Consider the following 27,341-nt stretch of genomic DNA (forward strand, 5'->3'; position numbering starts at 1 on the left):
TTCCATAAAATTGAAGGATTCTGGGGCAAACTCGAGTTTTCACATAGTTTCTTGATGTAGTAGTAGTAGTAGATATCTGTGTAATATCACAGATCCACAGTGACCAATAGAATGAATGATGACTATAAAATAATGGCCTTTTTTCATGTGATTGGCCATTCACATAAAGAAAAGCCATTATATTTTGTGAGCTGCCATAGATTAATCAGACATGAGACATTCCAGTTTCAAACGATGAGAAAAACCAGCACATTTTGGTTTTCTCAATTTTTTATTTTTTTTTTTGCATGTGCCTGATGCACGAGGCCATAGTCTGCAACATTTCCAGTCACTCCTCCCAACAGAAGAATTATGTTCTGTTCACTTGTCCAACTGTTATTCCTCTTCTTACATCTATTTTGGGATCATAAAAACAGAAATCAGATTCCAGTACAGGACCCAATTATATGTATGTGTCAGAAAAATGTTTTCTGTTTGTCATTTTCCAGCTGTTATCCCTTGTTTGTAGTCTGCACAACTAGTAGTCTGTTCTTCTATTCAGGCCCCCCCCCCCCCCCCCCAAAAAAAAAAAAAAAAACGGGGAGCGCAATTGGATCTTGTTTTTTTTTTTAAACAATGAAGTGTATGGGAAATGGTTCATAACTGATGGTCATCCAGTAACAGATCCGGTTTTAGGCTCTGCGCATGCCCAAAACACTAGAGGTATTTAGAAACCCTTCTAATAAAAAGGGGATCCATTACAGACAGAATAAAACAGATGCAAAATGGAAACCAAAGTGTCTTTTAATAAACTGATTTGTTTAGGTTTTTTTTTTTTCAATTATAAAAGAATCCATTTATAAACTAAATTTGGTTCCTGTGTTTGCTTCATTTGTGTCAGATCCCTTGTGTAAAAAAGCAAAAACAAACAAACTGGTAACATAGACATGTGAACAAAGCCTTTAAAGTTTGTTGGAGCCCTACATTATATGGACGTGACCTGTGCGCTCCATTTCCCCACCGCTTCTTCATGATTTAGGATTGACCTCTTTAAATAACACCCGATACATCAGATGAGCATAGAACCACAAGTATAAAGAGCAAAAATAAACCCCTTCAAATACTACATAAAGGTGTCAAAAAGCAACCACAGCTATTCCGAGTACTTGTCTGAGCGTATACAGCAGCTTTCACAGACATTTCGCTTTCCCCTCAATCTTTGGCAAACTCCCAGAATGACTTGCACATGACTGCTTGGACCTGAACTGCACCTTTTATTTTTAGGTCTGGTACTGAATAATTATTTGGCTTCATTAAACAAACCTAATTATCCTTAAAACACGACTTCATGGTTAATTTAAAACTGGATTACCCTGGGATTTTCCCTAATATTTTTCAATTACCTACCTCAGCCTCATGATAGCCTTGGGTCTAGCTTTCCAGTAAAGTGTTTTATTTTGTTTTTTTCCTCCCAATATACTGAGTGAAAATCATTTGTTCACTTTTGACAAAATCTGATTGTGCATATTCGGGAACTTCTTTTTATGTTGTACTCTTTTGCTATGATTACTGCAAAATATAAGAAGTTCTTTGGCTATGTAAAAAACATAAAACTGTGGGACTTCTAATATTTTTTTCCAAGTTCTTGATAAATTTGTCTTTCGGCAAGGAGAGCAATGGACTAGAACAATTAAAATAAAATGTGCTTACTAGTTACATCCTCTTCCGGTTGTGCTGTTGCGGCGCTGCACATTCGGTCCTCCGCACCACACAAGACCGTCCACTGCATCCAGTTTTTTAATGGGATGGGATATTCAATGTGATGAAACACACCTAGCTGTACGAAGTATAAAATTTATCTTATAATAAATGAATATCTTCTATTAGTAAGAGACCTCTGTGAAAGCAGAGACCTAAAGGCTTTGGTGACCAGGTTTAGCTGCCCTAGAGAATAGATTGCCACAATTACGGAGATTGAGATGTACACAGACTAGGATGTCAATTGCCTCTTCACACTCTTGAGACTCGTTAGAGCCTTGCAAAGTGATTTCTGAGCCTCCTGTTGACTACGGACTGTTTAGATGCAACAAGAAAACAATTACCTCCACCCAGGCTCAGTTGTCTCTATTCCAGGCTGAATTCTTGGTGCTCATAGAGCACGCATGGGAGAAAGGCATCTTACTGTGAAGTAGTAGGCTATGTTCACACACGTAATGTTGTTTTCTGCAGCTAAATCTGCTGACAACTTTTCTCTGGCAGGAAAACGGCTGCGTCAAAAGTGCAGGTTTGCCAGCTTTTTTGATGCATTTTTGATTCATTTTTATCACTGTCCTTCTGTTTCTATTTAGGCATGTACATAAAGTTCTGTGGGAAAAAAAAGAATCCCATTCTATTTTGCCATCAAAAACGCTGAAAAAACGCAGGTGCGTTTTTGCAGCGTTTTTTTTCACTACCCATTACTTCCTAAGGGTGAAAAAGCGCTGAAAGAAGTAAGGGTATATGCACACACGTTGTGTTTTGCTGCGTATTCAGCTGCATTTGGCAGTACCAGCAAAGTCTGAGAAACCAGAATTCACTGTTCCCACATGTTGCTTTTTGTTTGCTGCGTATTTTCAGTGATTAGAAAAACGCTGAAAGAAGTGACATGTCACTTTTTTCAGCTTTTTATCAGCGTTTTTTCACCAATAGGCAGTAATGGGGGGGGGGATGAAAAAATGCTACAAATACGCAGCAAAAACTCACCTGCATATTTTGCTGCGTATTTGCAGTGTTTTTGATGGCAAAATAGAAATGGAGTCTTTGTTGTTGTTTTTTTCACAGAACTTTATGTGCATTACTAAATTATGACAGAAGGACAGTGAAAAAAAAAAACGCTGCAAAAACGCAACAAAAAACGCAGCTAAACCTGCATTTTTGACGCAGCTAATCTCCAGCCAGAGAAAAGTTATCAGCAGATTTTGGTGCAGAAAATGTTCAGAAAAAACACAACGTTTGTGCACATACCCCTGACATGCTCTATTTTCCAAAAACTCAACCAAGGCAAAAAATATGCAGCAAACAAAAAGCAACGTGTGAACAGAGAATTCTGATTTCTCATAGACTTTGCTGGTACTGCTAAATGCAGCTGAACATTTGCAACGTGTCTGAACATAGCCTTACAATCCATCTAGTACTGTGTGTAGATTGGATGAAAGTTCTTGATAAAGGTAATATTAGATTCATGCCTCCTGAGCCATAAGCAGTGCAATTCTGACACTGGCTGCGTCATTTCTGCCTGGTAGGTTTTACTCTGTAAGAACAGGGGCATACGGCTCTAGATTCTCTCATCTGAGAGAATTGGGACGATTTTAACCCCTTTTTCCAGGACGTCCCTCCTGACCGCACCATCAGGAGGTCGTCCTTCATATCCTTGATAGGGACAGGAAACACACAAGAGATTAAAAGGCCCCTCCCTCCACCCCAACTCCAGTGTTTTTTCTGTCCTTATCAGGGACGGACACAGAAGAGGATTACGTTACTGGGAGCAGGAGTTCCTGAAGCCGGGCGCAGGAGGATCGGGCTGGGGTCCTCGCACTCCTCCCCTCCCTCCCTCCTGCCAGGGTCCGGAGGCAGACACCCTGCTGAAACCAGGGGTCCCTCAGCCTTTGTCCGATAGGAGTGGAGCCACCTCCCCCGCAAAGGGGGCTCTGGGTTCCGGCGGCTGCGCACAGCTCCAGCGTGTGCCACAAGATGGCGGAGACAGCACTTCCAGTTACAGAGTGAGCGATACGCGAATCTCTAGTAGCCGGCGTGCGTTCCACAGTGGAACACACTTCCGGAAATTTTAAAAAAATGGCGCCAAACTGAAAATTAAAGGGTAAACTTCTTTTTTTCTGACGATGCAGGTGGAAGACAGGTGAGAAAAGCTATCAGTCAAGCAGCTCACCAGTAATGGCAGATCAAACCACTGGTCGTTCTGACACACCGACTGAACTCCAGTCCAAGTAAGTTACTGAGTACTTCCCCTCTTCTCACCACATTCCTATTTGTCTGCGGTAGTAAAGAGTCTTGTGCTCCTTGTCATTTTAGGACAAGGAGACACCTAAAAAAGACACGATGACATCAGATCCTAAGAAAAGGAGATGCACCATCTGTAACAAGAAACTACCGGACACATACGGGAAACAGTTATGCTCTACCTGCATTGCAAAAGTTGTCAAAGAACAACATTCCTCCTTCATGTCAGACTTAAGAGCCATAGTAAGAGAGGAAGTGCAGATTGCTGTCACAGACTTAGTCGCTTCTCAAGGTGCGCCCCGTCTCAAGAGTCCACGTCAGGAGGTGGAGTCCAGTTCTGGGGAAAAAGAGTTGTCTGATTTTTCTGCCCCTGATCAGGACAGGGAAGACTATCACTAACCACCCAGAAGAGAAGAAAAAATATCTCTTCTCCTGGAAAGATACTGATACACTGTTAACTGCAGTAAGAAACACTATGCTGATAGAAAACACTTACCAACCATCATCAGGATGAGATGTTTGGGGCGTTGAGAACTCGCAGGAATAAGGTTTTTCCCGTGAATAATCACATTAAGGCAATGATCCTGGAAGAGTGGGAGGATGCAGAGAAGAAGCTAATAATTCCCAGAAGCTTCAGAACTCTCCTACAATTCGAACCAGAAGATATAAAACTTATGGGACGAAACCTCAAAAAATTGATATACCGATTGCCAGGGTAGCGAAAAAAATATCCATCCCCTTTGAGGATTCGTCATCTCTAAAGGATGCAATGGATAGGAAGGCAGACAATCTCCTTAAAAAGACCTGGGAAACATCTGCGGCGATAATAAAAGCCAATATCGCATCCATGAGCATATGGCTGGAACAGCTGGAAGACCACCTGAGGAGGAAGACAGCCAGAGAAGAGATCGACTCAATTCCGCTACTTAAGATGGCAACAGGGTTTGTCGCCGATGCTTCGGCAGAATCAATAAGATTTGCTGCTCGGAATGGGGCCCTTTCTACTGCATCCAGAAGAGCAATATGGCTAAAAACCTGGTCAGGAGACAGTCATTCTAAAAGTAAATTGTGTGCCATTCCCTGTTCAGGCCTCCGGGTGTTTGGTCCAGTATTGGATGAAATACTGGAGAAAGTCTCAGATGAAAAAAATGGATTTCCGGAGGAGAAACCTAAGAAGGTGTCCTCCTTTCAGAAACCTCGTTACCAGAAAAAGCCAGAATAGTCCGGAAAAGGAAAATCAGGTAGATGGAGCTACCAGAAGGGAGGTATCTCGAGGGATCCCCTTCCCACTACAAGTGCTAACGCACGTAGAAGATGACGCCAGGAAAGTAGGAGGAAGACTCCCAACATTTCCACAGAGCATGGATGAAGATTACCAACAGCTCATGGATTCTCCAATCTATTGCACAGGGCTACAAGATAGAATTCGGACAGATCCCGCAGGGAAGGTTTCACCTGACAACAACCCAATCCCCCCAGGTCTCCAAAAGACTGCCAACAGACGTGAGAAAACTGATAATGAGCAATGATACCAGTACCAGAAGCAGAACAGTTCCTGGGATTTTACTCGGGTTTTTTTTCAATAAAAAAAAAACCCGGGGGCGATTATCGCACCATAATAAATCTGAAGTCTCTAAACAAATCAGTCGTTTACAAACAATTCAAAATGGAATCAATCAGGTCCACAATTCCCTTAATCGGACACAACATGGTGATGTGTACAATAGATCTCAAAGAGGCCTATTATCATGTCCCAATTCACCGTCACAGTCAAAAGTTTCTACGGTTTGCACTAAAAGGAGACACCATTCTACATTACCAGTTCACTTGTCTTCCGTTTGGGCTATCTTCAGTTCCACGTATCTTTACCAAACTGATGGCCAAAGTTATGGCGTTCCTCAGGGAACAAGGAATATTAATCATTCAAGATCAAGATGACTTCCTGGTATTGGCAGACTCTCCACAGCAGCTGAAAACCAACCTAACATCAACCATCCTGACCCTAAGAAATTTAGGATGGATTATAAATTGGGAAAAATCCCATCTTGTTCCAGAAAGAAGGAAGATTTTTTTTTGGGAATCCTCCTAGACTCAGAACAACAAATGTCGTTTCTGCTGGAAAAGAAACCGAATTAGCCTTCCACTCGCTTGATGTCAGGAGAGTGTTTCTACAATACTTAGAGGTCACGATGGACTGGCGCATAGATTCCAACCTATTCATACAGTTTTGGGGAAAAATAAGGGGAAAAAAGCAACAAAATCTACATTAGCAAGATGGGTCAGATCAGTAATTAGTCTAGCTTATTTAACTGAGGGTAAGTCCCCTCCAGAAAATATTAGAGCCCATTCTACCAGATCTATGTCCGCATCATGGGCAGAAAGAGCAGTTGCATCTGTGGACCAGATCTGCAGAGCGGCAACTTGGACAAATCTGAACACCTTCTGTAAATATTATAAAGTGGACATTCTATCAGGCTAAAAGATGGTCTTCGGAAGGAAGGTCCTCCAGGCAGTGGTCCCACCCTAAAATGTATACTCTGGTATTCTCCTGATGGTGCTGTCTGGAGGGACATCCTGGAAAGTAAGCATTAGACCTACCGGTAATAGGGTTTCCAGGAGTCCCTCATGACAGCACCCGTTATATTCCCTCCCTAAATATTCCTGAAACGGCTATGTGAAATAATATAGATTGGCAAATAAAATAGAGTTGCATCCATCCTGGTGTGGTACTTGAAAAATCACTGGAGTTGGGGTGGAGGGAGGGGCATTTTAACCTCTTGTGTGTTTCCTGTCCCTATCAAGGATATGAAGGACTACCTCCTCATGGTGCTGTCATGAAGGACTCCTGGTAACCCTATTGCCGGTAGGTCTAATGCCTACTTTCGTTCAAAAGTACAACTTGTCCCGCAATAAAATAAGCCCTCACATGGCCATATTGCCTGAAAAATAAAAAAAAAAGTTATGTCCTTGGGAAGAAGGGGAGCGGAAAAAAAAAAACGAAATCGCAAAAAAAAAACGGAAAATGACACAAATAAGTGTGAGCATAGTGTTCTCCGATTCTCTCTGATGAAGAGAATATGGAGAAAAAGTCTCCATCTTCTGCGTTCTGTGAGGCTGTGTAAAATCGGTCTGCACTCAGATGTCATCCGAGTTCAGTCCTATGTTTAACATGCACTCGTTGACTTGGATGGCCAAATGCGATCCGAATATCTGATCAAACTCGAGCATGCAGAGATTTATTTTTAATTTTTTCTTTGGGCAGACACTAAGGAAAAAAATCGAATATATGTATGGCCCCATAGAGTAACATTGGTCCAAGAGCCATCCGATGTTTTCACGGATCGCTCTCCATCCGAAAAATGCGCTAGTCTGCACCTCACACAATACTGTGGACTTTCACAGGTTGCAGAGTTTGTAAAGCTGGCCAGGGACTATGTATCTCGGGTGACTAGTCCCACCCCAGTGCCTCAGACTGGTCCCTGGTTGGCTTTTCAAAGTATGCTTTTTCTAAAATGCCTAAAGCTTTTCAGAGTAAAACATGTGTCTGTGGCTCTGGCAGATTCCTTTTAAGGCTAAGTGCCCACGATGCAGAAATGCTCCTGATTTTTCCTGAGCGTTTCTGCATCTCCCTGGCAGAAAAAACGCATGCGGATTGTACATGTGTTTTTCCTGCCAGGGACATGCGGATGTGAAGCGTTCTTCACATGCATTTCCGCATGCGGATTGACAAGCGCTTTCCTGGCGATTTTAGCATCACTTGGAAAGTGCTTGTCAACTTGGTCACACTATATAAATCCATGCAACCGGCATGGATTTATATAGTGTGACCAAGTTAATGGTTAAAAAGAATGGTAAAAAAGAAACATTATACTCACCTTCTGATGGCCCCCGGTCTCCTTAGCGATACGTCCTGGCTCCCCGTCAGCTCCCGATGGTCTAAAAGGACCTTCCATGGCATCATTTAGTCATGTGACAGGTCACGCGACCGCTGACGTCGGCGGTCGTGTGACCTGTCACATGACTAAATGACATCATGGAAGGTTCTTTTACACCACCGCGAGCCGTACAAGAGACCGGACGCACTGGAGAAAAGACCGGGGACCATCGGAAGGTGAGTATAATGTGTTTTGGGGTTTTTTTTTACCATTTTTATTCTTTTTTTTTTTTTTTAACTATTAACTTGGTCACACTATATAAATCCATGCCGGTTGCATGGATTTATATAGTGAGACCAAGTTGTCAAGCACTTTTCCAAGTGATGCTTGGAAAAGCGCTTGACAAACGCTTCTGCCTGGCGGGAAAAACGCATGTAAAATCCGCATGTGTTTTTTTTGCCAGGGAGATGTGGAAAAAATCTGCAGCATTTCTGCATCGTGGGCACTTGGCCTAAAAGAGGACCTGTCACCAGTTGAAAAGTGACCATTTTTCGCGCTTACTTTCTTCCTGCTGCTACCCTGAGTATTTCATTGTTATTTTTATTTATTTTTTAATTGGTCATCTGATTCTAAAGAGATGGATTTCTATTTTGGGTTTCTTTTTATGGTCTTTCAAGGGGGTGTGGCGCACAGGATTCTCCGGGGGGGTGTCTTCAAGCTGTTTTGCATTCCTACCCTGTGAACAACGCCTTGTTGGCTAAGACCATGAAAAGTATCATTAAATAAAAAGACCCATGTCTCTGGAGCCATGTGACTGACCAAAAAATGGAATACTTGAGGGAGCAACAGGAGGAAAGTATGAGCAGAAAATTGTCTTTTCACTAAGTGACAGACCCTCTTTAATTATCTGTACGGAATAAAATGTGGGTTTAGAAGAACTGTAGTATAGTTTCCAATTCAGGATCTGTTTGGGGAGTCGTGTCTATGCTGGACTAGGGAATAACCTTTTAATGGGGTCTATCAGAAATTACTGTTAGGCCTCATTCACACATCCAATTTTCATGTACCTGTACCTGGATGTTGTACATCTGCCGCTCTCTTCTTGCTGTCTATGGGGCCATTCACATGACTCATGATTTTCCACGGACTGAGTGGTCAGTGGAAAATCACGGAGATTTATCCAATTTGGATCCAAATCTGAAATGCAAGTCTATAGGTCCATTAAAAAATCGGATCCTACTCAGATGACATCCAAGTACAGTCCTATTGTCACGGACAATCACATAAAAGGTGGAGAATAGATACTTTTTTTTTTTCTTTTATCCACGTACGAGAAAAATGGAATTATTTATAAAAATAATCAGTCAGCTTTTAAAACTGATGTCTGAATGAGGTGAGGCCATACCTGCTGAAAACCAAGGTAGTAAGTTATCCCATCTATAGGATACAGGATAACCTGCTGATTGCCAGGGATTCCAGTGGTTGGACCCCCAGCAATCTCCGGAGCTCTGTAATGAATGGAGCTGAGGGGCACATACTAGACCTGCTGTTCTTAATTGTATTAGAATTACACATTTGGCGCACTTGTAGCCCCAGCCAGGATTGCTGTGGAATATTATCTGTGATCTAGCATGGATGATTATTGTCCCCATTGAACAGAGCTCTCATCCCTCAATAACGTAGATCAATGTAATGAGGAGTTTTCCTTATGTATTGTACAGGACGTGGTCTGAGACTGCGGAGCCCTCAGGCTTCAGAAACAGCCAGGGCAAGAGGGCTCTAGTGACACTGAGCAGGCCGCTTTTGTCTGGAAATAAAATGGAGGAAGTGTCATGCAGCAGAGAAGGAAGGCAGACTCCATGGCTCTGGGGCTGAAGCTCACATTGAAAGACATGTGTTTCTTATCAGCCTGTAGTGTTGCATATAACCTCTGAAACCTGACAGATTTTTTTCCTGCATTTTCCCCCTCCTTGCTTCCTCTTCTCAGTGATTCTGGCTGAGCACATGTCCTACATCCGCCACTCTCCTCTTGCTGACATTTAGCATTCTATTTAATAATCCTATCAAGGCCAATGCCAAAGCGGACACTGTGCAAGGAGCAAAAAGTGTTAACTCCTTCTCCAGTTATGAAACCACTGCTCCCATTGTGTTCTGCATGGAGCAGCATGGCCCTGCCAATGTATACATGTATACTGGATCTCTGTCCTATACTGACAGCTACAGGTGACCACCTGATCTGTAATTTCACCGTTGTGATATGACGCGTGCTTAATTTTGAATCACAAGTGACTTCTTCCATAGTTTGTGAATAATGTGCAGAATGTCTGTATACTCTTTTGCGTCCTCTCCTGCCCAGGAGCTGTGGTATGATCAGACTATGTCCCGTACACGGTGAGACACAGCCATTACACAGTACACAGCAGGGGCACTTTTGTTTTTGGGAAAACCCCTTTAAGGAAGTTACTCTCCATGTATGACACATCTGTGTGAAGTGCGGTTACGGCAGGCAGTAGCAGAATACAGCTGTGTGGCTTGTCCAGTTTGAGTCTGTTTGCATGATCTGACCGGTGGATTTAAATGACCGCCAATCAATAAAGCATTACTAATGAGCGGTCATTTAATAGCCTTTTAAAACAGGTTGACCTCAGATTATTTTGCAGTGAACAAAAGATCTTTCACCTGATGAACAAGCGTTTTGCTCATTCATAAAGTGGTCAGCAGCCTATTTACGTGAAAGATTGTGACATGAGCTTTCTTACCACTATTTCATGATAATCTTTCGTTGTAAATGCAGCTTAACCTCTTAAAGACTGGGTGATTTTTTTAGTTTGCGTTTTCTTTCCACTTCTTCCAAGTATCAGAACTTTTTTTTTGCCCTATTAACCTAACTATACGAGGGCTTGTTTTTGTGTGGGGCAAGTTGTAGTTTTCAATGGCACCATTCATTTAATCATACAATGTGCTGAAAATAGTGAAAAATATCCCAGTTGGGATAAAGTGTTGATTTAAAAAAGAATGCAATTCCGCCATGTATTTGTTTTTTTTTGCTCTATGACATTCGTTCTGTGGTAAAAAAATGACTTGGAAACTTGAGTCTCCAGGCCATGATTTTGTTTGTTTTTTGGCCTCTTGACATGGTCACAGCCTATAAGAAAAAAAAATGAACAAGGTAGGGGGATGATGTATGCACAATTTTTTTTTTTTTTCTTTTTTACTAGTCAACCCCACCCAGCTTTGTGTATGTATTGTTTATTGGCAATACAATAGATTCGCATGTATCAACTGGGAAATGAACGCTTATTCTCTGTACATACATTCTTGTTAGGCTTGTGAGTATTGCATTTCCCCTTGAACTTCGCATGATGTAGGAGCTTTACATTGTAGGCTGCCGCCGTAGACTCTGTATATTAATGTCTCTGGTCTTCCTATTAGTTTACAATAGACCCATGGTAAATCTTTCCTCTCATTTCGGCATTTAGAGGAAGTAGACTCTGCGTTTTGTGCAAGTGGTTCATTTTGAATTCACTTTTATTTTAATTGTACATTTACCTTTTTTTTTTGTTACATTTTACGAATAGAAGGAATCTATAGATAAAAGTGAGTCTTTAAGGTACAAAGTATTAGTCTTAAGTTATAACTTATGTTATAAGCCAGATCTGCTTCTTCAATTCTGCAGATTGCCATACTAGACTACATACTGCCGGTCACTAGATTTTCAAATCTTAAGCCAATGGTTCGACTATGATGTTTTCACGCTTGGTAATTCATTTATTCTAACGGAAAAAAAATCTTGTTGAAAATTTGCTTTTTGATTTTGCTGGATAAACATATGCTATCTGTGCATAAATGGCTCACCAAGAGTCATCTGGGCGGAGCTGGAATGGTGAAGTTATTCTGCATTGCTATCCAGCCGGTGGTGATGTCAATCAACCGAGATCAAGTCTACTAGCAGCCAAGACACATTGATTCTTAACTAAATCCTCAGAATGGTGATGGTGTGGTATTCTGTTTGAAAATCTAGTGACAGGTTCTTTTTAAAGTTGACGTTTTCCCAGCAGTCCATACAGGCGCAATGTTCAGCTCAAAGCTTTAGTTGGTGTTTTGCAAGCTTTATCTGTATACCTGGGAGTTTGCAGACATCTCGTGTAGGAAGGGCGCAGTCAGACAGCTGTATAAATTGAACTGAGATCGGAACGCAGTGCACGGACTGGCCGGCGGCTCTCCCGACCGTATCGTGACCTCTTCATGTATTTCTATGCAGCTGTCACGCTCGGGGTTGGGAGTGCTGCCAGCCAGTCCGTGCATTGCGTTCCGATCTCAGTCCGATTTATACAGCCGCCTGACTGCGCCCTAAGGCTATGTTCACATGTCCAGTAATCATCCGTTAGAATGGATTCAAAGTTGTGCAGACACAACTTTCTTTGCCCAACTAAAAAAACTGATTTCATCCAGATCAGTTTTCTTTTAACATTCAAGTCTTTGGAAAATGGATTTGTTAAATAGCCATAAAATTTTCTTCCATTTGAAATGGATCCAGTAAGCAAGAATGGTTCCTTTTAAAATGGTAACAAAACGGATGGCTATTTTTATAGATCACTTTTCCTCAGACTTCAATGTTAAAAACGAAACAGATTGCAACTGGAGGTTTTTGTTTTTTTTCTTTTCCTTGTTTTTGGACAAAAAAAAAGTTGTCTGCAATACTCTTTGGTCAACGGATTGCTGCTGGATCCATTGTAATGGATGATTACTGGACATGTGAACATAGCCTTAGTGTCCAGCTAAGGTGCGGCTGCTGACAGCTTGTTGACTGTTAATAATTGTGAGTGTAGTTGTTTTCCATAATGCAGGCTGTAACCTAGGATCAATACAAGATGATCTCCATTTTATTTGTTTGCAAAAGGTAAAAAGGTTTTTTAGCTGTGCCCTTTAATTGCATAAGTAAGCAAATGAAACCTTCCCAATAGGCCTGTTTTGTTACTAGAGAATAACTACGCGTCGATTATTTCATTTTTGTGTAATTTTAGTCATGCTGGATTTACTGTTGCTTGTTGTAAAAAAAAAAAAAAAAAAAAAAATACTGGTTTATTGTTTAACTAGCTCAAATTGCATTTTGTAATTTCATAAACATAAAAAATATGGAATATTCCGTCTGTACCTTAATTTCCCAAAGTAAGGCATACAGTGAGTAGCATTGTCTTGCAGCTGAACATGGAGACCGGAGCTTGCATGAATGGTGACAAGAGCCCATTGTATGCAGTGACTGCTTTCTTGATGGTACATAATAAAAATCAACACAGTCTTCAGATAATTGAACTCTCCTGAACCCCGGGCTGCACAATGTGGAATAGGCATGGCGACATAGCAATTCATCTACACAGCATATGCGTCTATACATGGAATAATTTATATAATCTGCACCAGTGTGTGCTTTGTTTGCAATTTTACAATTGCCAAGTCTTGCTAAGCTGGTTCATACAGGATGTTCTCCCTTCTTTTCCCTGATAAACCCCAAATGTAAGCCTGTTCCAGATAAACAAGGTACTTATATTCATATGGGGGAACTTTGGAACCCCACTCACCCTTTTCCTGACATTTTCTACCTCCTGGTAGTCTAGACAGCTTTCACACTTTTGACGTTTACAACTAGGTTGCTAAATTATAAATTTACATTATTCCCCAGTACTTAAATTTGCATATTTATATACTTTTCTGAAAGTAGACAATTGACACATTGATATATATAAAAAAAAAAGAAACCTGTAAGTAAGATCATGCACAACCCCCCTCCCAAAGCAACATACATGGGCAGGTCTTTGAAATGTAAATCAATTGACACCTCTCTGTTGCTGGATTCCCAAGTAATAAGTATTTGCATTCATATGAAAATGGTGCACAAAGTGCTCTGGGAGTGATAGAGCTCTTAACAAGTCACTGCTTGTTGAAGCCGTTTACCCACCCAGCACCAGCCTCCTTTAGCCTGATTAATAGTTCGCTGCCTATGTGACATTAGGTGCCAGGCAAGAAAATAAGACTGTGATTGATCAATCAAGCTGCAGAGGATGGTGCTGGGCAGGGAAACAACTTCAAGAGGCAGTAGCTTAAGTGCTCAGACATTCCCAGAGCACTTTAAAACTACTTTGAATGTGAATGAAACCACCAATTACTTGGGAATGCAGCAACAGAGAAAAATATAAGTGTCAATGGATTTACATTTCAAAGACCTGCATACCCATATATGTGGTTATCGGGTGCTGATTTTTCTGACAGATTACTTTAAAGGCCCCGTCACACTTAGCGACGCTGCAACGATCCCGACAATGATACGACCTGTCAGGGATCGTTGCTGCGTCGCTATGTGATCGCTGGTGAGCTGTCAAACAGGCAGGCTCACGAACGATCAGGGGAGCAGCAACATCGTGGAAAGAATCTTTCCACGATGTCCTGCTCCTGGTTACCAGCCTGCTGCTGAAGCAGGAGCAGGCTGGTAACCATGGTAAACATCGGGTTACTAGGGGCACACGCGCACCTAGTAACCCGTTGTTTATCATGGTTACCACTCTGCTACAGTGAGCGGGAGGTTACCGCTCACTTTAGCAGGCTCGTAACCATGATAAACAGCGGGTTACTAGGTGCGCGTGTGCCCCTAGCAACCCGCTGTTTATTCATGGTTACCAGCCTGATCGCTGCTCCCGCTGGTCACACACAGCGATGTGTGCTGACCAGTGGGAGGGCAACGACCAAAAAATGGTCCAGGACATTTTGCAGCGATCAGCGACCTCACAGCAGGGGCCTGATCGCTGCAAAGTGTCACACATAGCGACATCGCTGGTGAGGTCGCTGTTGCGTCACCAAAACCGTGACACAGCAGCAATCTCGCTATGTGAGACGGGGGCTTTACTGCTGAATCTTTAAAAAAATCAACACGGATTTTTTTTTCTGATAAGGGTGGGCGAGGTGGTTGATTTCTCACATGCCATTGTGGGGATGAGATCTTAAAAGCTCCACGCATCACCCCATTTATTTATTTATTTTTTTAAAACATTGACTCTTTTATTCAAAATTATTATTATTTATTATCAAAATAGTATTTAGGAAGTTCCACCATTCATCTGCTGCAGATCAGCTAACGCAAAGTGGGGAGAAAATATAAAATTCAAATTTTTTCACATTAAATTGTAGGTTTAGCTCAAAATTTTTCATTTTCACAAGGAGTAATAGCAGAAAAAAACATTCACAATTTGTTACCTAATCTGTTACATAATTCTGCTGAGTATGGCTATACCCTATATGTGGTCTTGCTCTACACTTTGGCTCAGGAGTGCAAATTTTACAGGATTGGTTTTCATTTACCTTATCGCATTTACAGAGCCCCTACGGTATTAGTGTAGATGCACCCCTCCTCCCAGAAGTGACCCCTTTTTGGAAGCTACGCCCTTCAAAGAATACATTGAGGGGTGTAGTAGTCAACGTTTTACCCCCACAGGCATTTCAGATTTCTTTTACCTTTTGGCTTGTTAAAATGTAAAATTTAAATTTCTTTATATTATTCCGATTTGACTCAAAATGTTCATATTTACAAGAGGAAATGTAAAGTGTACCTCGTAATATATTACCCAATTTTTGCCTAGCTAAGGCAATACCATTTTTGTACATCATCACTACTGTTGGGGCACATGGAGGGCTCAGAAGGGGAGCCGTGATCTTTGAAAGTCACATTTTGCTGGAAGGGTTTTATTGTTCCTGAACTGAATTCTAAGGTATTAGTATAGGACAGAAAGCCCCTCAGAAGTGACCCCATTTTGGAAACAATATTAAGACATTTATTAAACGGTGTAAATACAATTTTGGCTCCAAAGTGTCTTCCATAAATGTGCAGCAGATGGCACATTAATTTATTTTTATTTTCTTTTTCTGTTGATTGAGCAATCTGAATGCATATTATTGGCAGGGTGAGATTTGTTTTTATTAGTAACATTTTGGTATATATGTGACTTTTTGTTTGCCTTTTACTCCATGGTTCGTGAGACACCATGACAAAAAAAAACCCAGCAATTCTGAATAGTTTTCTTTTTATTTTATGCTCACTGTGTGGCATAAATTGTATTCTCAATTTATAGTTTGATTCTGTAGTGACATGATAGTTATACAATACAATCCAATTAAAAAATGCTTTTATGTATCATCATATTATAAGCTGTAGATCCCCCCCCCCACAAAGCATTGAGCTCCTTTTTTGCATGATGAACCGCAGTATTTATTGGTATCATTTTAGGGTTCAATAGAGTTTTGTGGTTTCAGACTTTTTTATGGTGCTTACTGGGTGCGATAAATAGCGTTCTCATTTTATAGTTTGCGGCATTCTGGAGACAGCAATGCCACATATGTATAGTTTATTTATACTTTTATTGCTAAATAATAAAATTTAGTAAAATCCCATTTAAGAATTCTTTTATCTTTTTTTAATATTACTGGTGAGATTCCCACCTAAGGATACACAGACAGGTGAAGATCACACATTATCGTTCTCCTGTTCCTACTGCAGCCTGTCGGCTCGCCTGCAGCCCTTTTTGGATGGGCAGCTGCAGAGGTAACCCTGGGCTCATTTTAAAGTTGAGAATCACTACTCTCATTGTGCCCCAGCCCCAGCTATCTTGGAGTTGGGAGAGACACCTGCAGCTCTCATTTTACCCCCTGATATGTGGGTTTGGAAGATAAGAATCTCTGCTTCAAAATAAGCTCTTAATCGTCTCTTACTGAGATCCAGGCTGTGACATGACCATTAGACCTTGGAAACAAAGCTGCCACCCTGCAACAAATTAAGAAAGTAAAGTAAATGTTTTTTTGTAGGGCTGTGGAGTCGGTAAGCCAAACCTCCGACTCCTCAGTTTCCATGACACCGACTCCACGACTCCGACTCCCTCATACATGGCTCATGTTTAAGTGATAAATTTACTGTAGCACAGATTAATTTCAGCTAAAAGTCTAGACCCTTAGATCAGGAATAGGACAGACATTTATAGGACATTTCATAACTTTCCCAAATTCTTATGAAAAAATATTCCCCACAAACTACACTGAACTACTGTACCCAATTTATTATATATTTTGGATGTTGGAGTTGTTCCATTTTATTCCGACTCCGACTCCACTGCCCTGTTTTTTTGGTCAACATATATGGGCATATTCCCAACTTGCTATAGGTATCCTGTTCCATTTTGTTCACCAGTAATTCAAGAAGAGTAGATCTGCTATAAAGATGTCATGGTTAACAGGATTGGGGCATAATTACTTAAACCATTGCTCCAGGTTAATTTTTCTATTCAGTGTGCACTGTTTTAATTAAAGCACTGGGTCATACCTATCGTCTCTCACCTTCACTTTACTACCTCCCCCTCTGAACACACACTTTCACATGTCGGGAAAATATGGTGCAAGGCTTGATGGATGGAGCATTCAGTCTGAACACCATTCTTTTCAATGAAATTGACGACCAAGTCTTACTTGTCTCATAAATCTTTCTGTTGACCATAGTGTCATGGTCCCATGTTCTACTTTGTCATCTTCTGACGTCCATGGTATTGCAGTTCTCATTGGTTCTGTTCAGTGTAATTTATGGGAAAGTGATAAACTGCAGAGTTGCCAGAGAACTAAACAAGAGCAAGTTGCTTTTCTCAAGGTTGTGGTATTTTTAGAATTTATTATCTTCATATTTGATGTTAGTTGCCAAACGTTACATCTAATACATTTGCTAAATCTGCCAGTGCACAGCATTTCTGTGTGCTGTAGAGGCTGTGGCTTGATTTGCTCCAGCAAACTTAATCACTAGGCTCGATGTAGCCCTTGTGTTTTTTAAATGTTTTTTCGTATTTTTTCTACAGTGAAGGAAATAAGTATTTGATCCCTTGCTGTTTTTGTAAGTTTGCCCACTGCCAAAAAGACACGAACAGCCTATAATTTGAACGGCAGGTTAATTTTAACATTGAGAGATAGAATATCCCCCAAAAAATCAAGAGAATCACTTTGTATAAATTATCTGAAGTTTGCCTATGAATATCTATCTGCATGATTCTGTGAGTTATTGGGAGAAGCTTCTGTGGTCAGATAAGACAAAAATTGAGCTCTTTGGGATTAACTCAACTCGCCGTGTTTGGAGGAAGGAGTACAACCCCAAGAACATCGTCCCAACCGTGAAGCATGGTGGGGAAAACATTATACTTTAGGGGTGCTTTTCTGCAAAGGGGATATGACGACTGCACCGTACTGAAGATGGATGGGGTCATGTAAAGTGAGATTTTGGCCATCAACCTCCTTCTCTCAGTAAGAGCATTGAAGATGGGTCGTGGCTAGTTCTTCCAGCAAGACAATGACCCAAAACATATAGCCAAGGCAACAAAGGAGTGGCTCAAAAAGAAGCACAGTAAGGTCATAGAGTGGCCTAGCCAATCTCCAGACTTTAATCCCATAGAAAACTTATGGAGGGAGTTGAAGCTTCGAGTTGCCAAGCGACAGCCTCAAAATAATGATTTAGAGATGATCTGCGAAGAGTGGACCAAAATTCCTCCTGACATGTGCGCAACCCTCATCATCAACTACAAAAAACGTCTGACTGCTGTGCTTGCCAACTAGGGTTTTGCCACCAAGTATTAAGTGTTGTTTGCCAGAGGGATCAAATACTTTCTCACTGCAAAATGCAAATAAATTTATCTAATTTATACAATGTGATTTTCTTGATTTATTTTTGGATATTCTATCTCTCATGTTAAAATTAACCTACGCTTAAAATTATAGACTGTTCATGTCTTTGTCAGTGGGCAAACTTACAAAAACAGCAAGGGATCAAATATTTATTTCCTTCACTGTATGTCTTCCTAAAGGTCCATTTACTGCCATAACTACCAACCGGAAACATTTTTGGTGGTCATTTAAGAGCATGTTGGCACAAGCCGACCCCACTTTAGATGCTCACTGAACTACCTATGCGGCTACGGCTCCACTATCAGTGTTTGGTCAGTATTTTTTCTCAGGAGTGGGAGCCAAAACCAGGTGAGGAACAATCAGAGAAAAGGTATGATAGAAACACATCACCAATTCTGCATTTATCACCCATTCCTGGTTTTGGCTTACAAATACTGAGGAAAATTACTGACCAAATACTGATAGTTGGGTCATAGCCTAATAGATAGTTAAGTGCTCATAGGCTTCCTTTATTCTCGACACCTAATAGCCTGTTTACACAGGAAGATGCGGTGCCGAGAACTGATGTTTTGTGCACACCAAAAATCATTTCACCCAACGAACAAGCATTTTGCTCGTTCATCGTGTGATTGTCAGCATGCTTAGACTATGCGATTATCTTGATAAGAGCGTTCTGAGGAATGATCATTGACTATTATCGAGTAGTGTAAATGCACCTTAAAATGTTTATACTATGGTAAGTCTTGTAAATTTTCACCTTTTGAAATTTTTAATTTTGACCTATAAATAACAAACATATAGGAGAAATGGCCAATGACTGCTGTGTCCAGCTTAGGACTAATAATAATATAGTAAACTAAACAACGGACAACAAAAGTAAATACAAATTGATCACATCTTTATTTTTGAATAATAATAAAAATATGATATGAAATCCCGAGAATTACACAAAAGAAACTACCAGGGTGTTGCGTAGGATAAATAGTGCAAATATAGAAGATTAAACTGTATTGTAAACTACTACTGACTTCCGGTTAACATGTGCATGCATAAGCACTAGGGTAGGAGACTATGAAGACTCGTAGGTAACCTACAAAGAATCTGCCTACAGCTCTAAAACGTACAGGAAGTATAGTGGTAGGATATCCATAAAGACCCTGTGGTGGTGGAACACCCCAGCGTCTGTATACCTATCCTACCGCTAGGGTAAGTTTCTGATTATTTTGCTGTTATTACTCTATCTTCAGTTCTGGGTGGATTTTGTATACTGTTTAGTATCCTGAAACTCAGCCTTTGTATGCTCTGCCGTTTCCCGACTGGCCGCTCGGGACTCCTGACTTCAGTTTAACAGCCTTATGGACATATACAGTACAGACCAAAAGTTTGGACACACCTTCTCATTTAAAGATTTTTCTGTATTTTCATTTTTATGAAAATTGTACATTCACACTGAAGGCATCAAAACTTATGAATTAACACCTGTGGAATTATATACTTAACAAAAAAGTGTGAAACAACTGAAAATATGTCTTATATTCTAGGTTATTCAAAGGAGCCACCTTTTGCTTTGATGACTGCTTTGCACACTCTTGGCATTCTCTTGATGAGCTTCAAGAGGTAGTCACCGGAAATGGTTTTCACTTCACAGGTGTGCCCTGTCAGGTTTAATAAGTGGGATTTCTTGCCTTATAAATGGGGTTGGGACCATCAGTTGTGTTGTGCAGAAGTCTGGTGGATACACAGCTGATAGTCCTACTATAGTCCTACTTTTTTAGCAATATTTGTTAAAATTCATCTGATTAGAATGTACTACTGTATATGCTATACATGTTCATTTCTGCAGCTGTTATCTTTTTTGTATCTTGCATTTTTATTAATATTTATCAACATATTTACAGAAGCACAATACCATATTGTCACATATTTGGCGACACTAAGCCATTTCATAATGTTTGCATGATTATATAATGCATGAGCAAACTATGAAACAACTGTGCTCCCAGCTATGGGTGTAACCTGGCGTTAAGAGCAAGACAGCATCTTTTTGTCTTCACCTTTCCATGAAAGACATCAACTTTCTTTTGCATAATAATCCTATGCAAGTCCCAATCTGATAAATGATCACAAATCCTAGCTAATGACGTTTCTAATGGACCCATCCGTTACGCAGGAGCAGAAAGAATGCAATGATGTTGATTCACAGAATAATTTTGTAAAGTGGGACTGTGAACTGCGAGCCGCTCTCACCGGGCAATTTACAAGTAGCTGAGAGAACAGCACTGCTGTGCTAGGACCGACTGCCACATTTATGTGCAAACACAGATTCCTTACTCATGAATCACGTCAGCTTTATCACCCTGCGACTTGTCATTTGCCAGCAAATTTTAATTTACATCCTTATTGACAGTCTATAACACTTCTAAACAGATTTCATTCAGAAAATGACAAGTAAAATAAGACACACAAAAAAAAAATACTGAAATCTGTGAATTTAGATGGAACGATCTTGGCCTATTAACAAATGGTAAATGACTATATACAAGTTGATTGGAGCTTGTTCACTGGCTGTTGATATAGGCCAACAAGCACTAAGAGGAGCAGAATGATCCTTAGCGCTTCTCCCATCTTATTGATTTTGTATGACCATTCAGACCAGTGGCATCCATTACTCCACTTTCCTGAACCTTATCACAGTTACATAGGTTGAAAAAAGACCTAGGTCCATCAAGTTCAACCTTCGTCCACCAATTGTCACCTCTGTTTCTGTATGTGGCCGCTTTGCCTCTGCAGCATCGGAGGAGCGCAGTGGTGTTGAGGCTGGCTGGGAACGGGAGCCAACGGTGCATTCCAGCGATCCCAGCTAGCTTCAGAGCAGAGCCTCTTTTAGGAAGAATTTGGAAGAATTGCGCATGTTTGGTCACCATTGTTGAATGCAGCAGTGGGAGGTAACCTAGGCAATGAGCCATAAAGTATCAAATTGAAGAAGTGCTCTGTTCTTGTACAGAGTATTTTGAACATATTTTGAAAGTGTTTTTATTCATTTTTTTTTTTTTTACAAGACCTTTTCATTTTTAGTTATAAAAGAACATAGGAATAATAATTTAATACGAACATTCTGTCTCCATGCAGCATCATGTTGTCAGCAGCACATCTGATTATGTGGGGTGATGTGCTGTCAATAAATATGATCTTATTACCGGCATAAACAGTCCAATTGTCCAACGAATGAACATTTTGTTAATTCATCTGATCACTAGCATGTTGAAACAGGCCAATAATCGGGAATGAATATTCTTAGGAATGCTTGTTCCCCAATTCTCAGCCCCTCTGAATGCTTCCTTTGAGCATTTCCCTTTAAATTAGGACATAAACAGTCTTCCTTAAAAAAGTTGATCTGAGGACCAAAAGGTAGTGTGTGAATGTGTTAGCACTTTAATTACCTTTAGTGAACCTCGTCGGCCTGTCTATGTCAACAGTGCTCAAATTTTAGCTTGCTATGTCCACTTGACATGCTATAGATGGTTTCACACAGAGGTGGGAAAAAACAAAATCGCTGTGGCTAGAAGTTGGCTGTGAGTCTTTAGAAGACTGTAAAATTCTGTGCAGGTTTATTTATTATGCAAGTTTGTGTTTTTTAACACTTTTTGCATGTGTTTTGCTCTCTTAAATATTTTTCCCAATGCAGCATACCTTAGGTGGGCTTTTGTATGCATTTTCATATACTCTCTATAAATGCAGCTATAAGCGGTAATGTATGCAATCTGGCAAAAGCTCGTGGTAAGGCCAGGTTCACACGATTGTATTTCACAGTCCTTATATAGAGGGCGATACCCGGGGTAACAACTGGTGTCCAAACCTAAACTTATAGCGACATAGATACACATGAGACTGTTAGACCAGGCACTCTGATTGTACACAGGCCTTGAAATACTCTCATGTGTACCCGGCATAACTACAATTGCTTATACTACCATCAGGAGCAAGTCCACTAATACAATACGTTTGTTTCTTTATGCTGCTTCCTAATCGTCAAAACCTATCACTGAAGAAGTACATACTGAATCAAAAACCATGATCTTTCTTAGTTATACACACATAGAGATAAAAACACGTGATAAAAACAGTCGGAGCATATGATAGTCTAATACAATATCTGGTACATAAGGGAGTAGAACCAAACTATTGGTTTTCATAATTATAACCACAGGTGGAAATTGTAATTAATGCAGGTGTCATATCCTCCCATAAGGATTAAAAGGCCCTTAGAGATTCAGCAAATTATCCATTCAGCTTAATATACATCTCAACCACGTGGAAACCTTAAAACCCACAATAGGGAATCCTAAATCAGAGAGCAGTAACCAAAAACCAAGCCGGCATGATCGGGAAACGTAAGAGCATCATCAGGGACAGCGAAATGTGCATTGGCATGCATACTGCCTTGTACTTTTCCTGGCACGTGCTACTCCTGCCGGCTTGGTTTTGTGTTACTTCTCTCTAACTTAGGTAATGTGCATATAATGTCATTTAAACTCAGGTGAACCCGTTAAGTTATTCAAGCAGAAGTCGCTTCAGAAAACTGACGTGGTGTTTTTTTTTTCTGAAAATTTTTGTTTGTCGACTCCTAAGCATTTTGTTTGACCTTTTTCACCACCGGCAATATTTTTTTGTAGGATTTCGCCATAGTTTAATAATCATAATAATCTTTGTATTTATAGCGCGCCAGCATATTCCACAGCGCTTTAGAATTCAGACAATTTTACAGACATTACTGGCACTGTCCCCATTGGGGCTCACAATCTACATTCCCTATCAGTATGTTTTTGCCGTGTGGAAGGTAACTGGAGAACCCAGAAGAAACCCACACAAACACGGGGAGAACATACAAACTCCTTGCAGATGTTATCCTTGGTGGGATTTGAACCCAGGACATGGTTTGATGGGGTTTTTTTTACTCCATTAAATAACATCTTCTGAGTTTTCCAATTGACTTGTATTATAGAGTACAGAGCGTCTCCATAGCGGGAAAACACTAGAAGAATGGACATGTCACTTCTTTTAACCATTTGGCATTTTTAGAAACTTGAAGCAGTGAAAAGATGTTCAAAAACCTGAATAAACGCACAGCAATACACTTTTATATAAAAATGCATATGTTGATTCTTATGAGCTTTTTCTGATAGGTTTACCAGGCGGTTTCTCTTGCAGAGTCCCCCTGAAGTAGACGACGTGGGCACATGAGGCTTATTGTGGGTTTTAAAGTTTCCATGTGGTTGGTATTTATTACGCTTAGTGGATGACTTGCTGTATCTCTGTTCTATTAGGACTTTGAATCTTGATGGAGGTTTTGGCGGGTGTATTAATCATTTTCTGTAATTAGTTAATTTGACGCTGGTTTTATTTCTGCATACTGACTGTTTGGTTCTACTCTCTTATGTAGCAGATATTTTATTGGATGGTCCTATGCTTAGTCTTGTCACATCGTCCTGCTTTAATCATGTGTTATGTGTGAATTATAAAGGTCATGGTCCTTGAGTTGGTATATACTCCTTGATTTGTTCTTTATTTTTTGCATGTCTGATAAAGACTAGTATTGCCAGGATGAAAGACAGTGTCCGCTGTGATTGTCCGCTTCAGTCATGTGAATGGCTCTGTCATAATACTGTTATTATAGAGTAATGCTGGGATTGTGTGAACCTTGTCTACAAGGTGGAGGTACTGCTGGAAAAGTGGCTTCCGGTATTATTTGCTGTCACCTTAGCAGGAGTGGCAGTGCTGGTAATTGCACAGGTATTATCTCTGTAAACACTGGGCTATAAATAGGAGTTACAGCTGCGGAGGGATCCCTGGAGCAATGCTGAAAGTAATGTACACCTAGATTTAATAACAATGGCCGCTGCTCCAATCTGCCAATCATTCGGCTATGCACCATTGTATCATGGCACTGCCTTCCTCAGTTATTTTTTGGGTGTGCTGGTTTTGATGTCCAAATATAACAGCTTTGTGTCTCCGATTATCAGAAAGTCTGATCAATCATGACTATGATCTGTGCACATTAACGTGGCAACTAAATCATTCTAAAATAGGTTACTTCACTCCCAGGTCAGGGGGATGGAGTGCTGTAACCCCTGCGGATGATCGTGAAGCTAGGGGACAGACTGCTGACACTTCGTTCTGTGATTCGCAGGGATCCTCACCAATCCAATATTAGTGGCTTGTCATGTTGGTTCTTCAACCATGTCATTTATAGACATTTATAAATGTTTGCATCAGGGCTGTGGAGTTGAAGTCGGTGTCCAGTTTCGTAGAGTCTGAGTCTATATAAAATGGACTGACTCCGACCTAAAATATATATAATTGGTACGGTAGTTCAATGCAGGATGTGCTGTAAATGTTTTCATAAGAATTTGGGAAAGTTATGAAATGTCCAATAAATGTATGTTCTGTTCCAGATCTAAGTATCTTGGCTTTCAGTTGAGATGAATCTGTGCTGCACTTTATGTACACGCTCAGTAGTGAGGCCGGGCTGAGGAGTCGGAAGTCAGGGAAATTGAGGAGTCGGAGGTTTGGCTTGCTGACTCCACAGCCCTGGTTTACATTTCCTATAGTAACCAGTCAAATAACTTTAATTTTTCTCCTGTTTTTCTGAGTTTCTGTGACTCTGGATCCATCTGAAGCCTTGTGGAGCCATAGACTGTCATGACAGAGTTTCAGATTGGCAGAAGAACGTAGCCTACGTACTGCCCAGAAATATCCATAACTCTTGTGCCAGTGGCGAGGACAGCCGTCCTTTTTAATTGGGCTGTTTATCGCTACTGTTTCTACTTTCTGGAATCATTATATACAAGCTATTAAAATATATATTTTTCTGATTACTTATAACTTTTGATTAAAATGACGCAGGCTGTGCTTTTGTTGTTGACCAATCACATTCTTAAGAAGGCATGCATTCCTGGTAGGAGATAATAAAGCCGATAGCACCGTAATAAGGAATGCTGGGCATGCCTGATCCCTCGCTTATCAAAATCACTGCTTGAAAGCAGTTTAATGCACACTTTAGTTTGGGATTAAAAACAGTTCAGGCTGAACCCGCTGATATTACCGACCAACTGATCATCAGGGGAGATGTGGACTGCCGATTGTTTTGTTCTCCTGGAGATAATCCCCCGACAGAAAAGTCTTTTGGACACTTTCTCATAGACCACACAGGAGCGCTCGATCAAACAAGCGCTTTTGAGTATGGTTGTCGGCCGAATAATTGTGCAGAGTTTCTTTGGGCCAACAGCCATCTAATGTGTGTCCGCTTTAGGCCACGACCCACTATCAGTATTTGGTCAGTATTCGGTCAGTATTTTTTCTCCGGAGTAGGAGCCAAAACCAGGTGAGGAACAATCAGAGAAAAGGTATAATAGAAACAAGTCACCAATTCTGCATTTATCACCCACTCCTGGTTTTGTCTCCCACTCCTGAGAAAAAAATACTGACTGAATACTGACCAAATACTGATAGTGGGGCCGTGGCCTTAGGCTAAAATTCACACTTGTATTTGGAGTTTCATTTTTATGTTAAAGGAAGAAACTGCAAGAAACTGTTCAGTTCCATGATGGATTTAATGAAATGGAGTCTTTTAGGGTGTCCATCATCCTAACAGAATAATGCATAGCATGCTGTGCGTTTTCTTCTGGAAAAAAATTACAGAACTTGAAGCTGTCTCTGACATAAGTGTGAACTTGGGCTAGACTAAAGCTTTAGTAACCTGCAGTGGTTTTGTGAAGAATGGCTTATTATTATGATTGAGAGGCCATTATTGTGCTGGGAACTTTGCTGCATGTACATACACTGAAGTTATCCGTCCACATCGATGAGGGATTTATATTTAGCTGAATTAACAGGTTAAATGAAGACATACCATCCATAGGGCCATCTGTATAGATGGCTTTGCTGAAAAGATCTAAAGATTTGCTCCCAGACATAGCTTGGACTCGCAGTTATATCTGCTTGGGACATCAAAGCCCTGGCCAACATCTTAAAACTCTATTGCCCCAGTTTTCGTCTAATACGTGTTGTTTTAACTGTTAGTAATAAACTAATACATTACATATTAACCGGGGTTCATGGAAGGTCTACCATAGGACAATGTAGTATTGTAGCTTTATGGTTCATGTCTAAAAATAAATTGCAATATTAAGCGAAGGACAGGAGGTTTCCACAGTTTAAAGGATTTTTTACAACTAAGAAGCTTGGAATACTGAATTATACATGGTCATCATTTCATGATCAACAGGGACAGTTGTGGTTGGTGACAATTGACGTGAAGCTTGCAACATGGCTCCTACTGACAAAGCTTGGCTGCTTAAAGGAGTTGTCCAGCTAAAAAAAAGTATCTTTTAGATGTAGATCAAATTCAATGTACTGATTTTCTTTCTATCAATGTTACGCCAATATCCTGCTGTTTGCACCATCACGGACATGGCAGCTCTACTTTCGAGTGTTCAACAGTGTTCAACAAAAGAGCGAGCTTCCATTGCCAGCCCCACTAACTTCTGTCATGGACATTTATAAAAAGAGAAGGGGACTGGCTTAGCAATTGAAATTTGGCAGTCGGCCCCCTTCTCGCACAGCACTGATGTGTGCTTACAGTGGAAGCAGAATTTCTCTCATGTATTGTACACAGGTGTAATTGTGGCTGCTGGACCTGGGGCCGGTGATGGAAGATGGACATCGGTGCTTTTTTGATAGAGAGTACTTCAGTAATGCCCCTTTCACACTTATAATTTTCTTGCACTTATTTTATGT

At 40.6% G+C, this 27,341-nt stretch overlaps 1 protein-coding gene and 1 long non-coding RNA gene across 5 annotated transcripts in view; one reads left to right on the forward strand and one right to left on the reverse strand.

Moving 5' to 3' along the window:
• ADCY6 (adenylate cyclase 6) overlaps positions 1-27,341 on the forward strand; it is a 217,129-nt gene that overhangs the window by 53,126 nt on the left and 136,662 nt on the right. The window lies entirely within an intron of this gene.
• Positions 290-4,300, reverse strand: LOC141251162 (uncharacterized). The gene is made up of 3 exons (XR_012313065.1): positions 4,158-4,300; positions 1,690-1,816; positions 290-393 (listed from the first exon to the last, which is right to left on the reverse strand). It is a non-coding gene; the product is annotated as an uncharacterized lncRNA (long non-coding RNA).

The sequence above is a fragment of the Phyllobates terribilis genome, unplaced genomic scaffold (genome assembly GCF_046119375.1).
Source record: "Phyllobates terribilis strain yellow unplaced genomic scaffold, ASM4611937v1 Scaffold_2__4_contigs__length_985480577, whole genome shotgun sequence".
Classification (NCBI taxonomy): Eukaryota; Metazoa; Chordata; class Amphibia; order Anura; family Dendrobatidae; genus Phyllobates; species Phyllobates terribilis.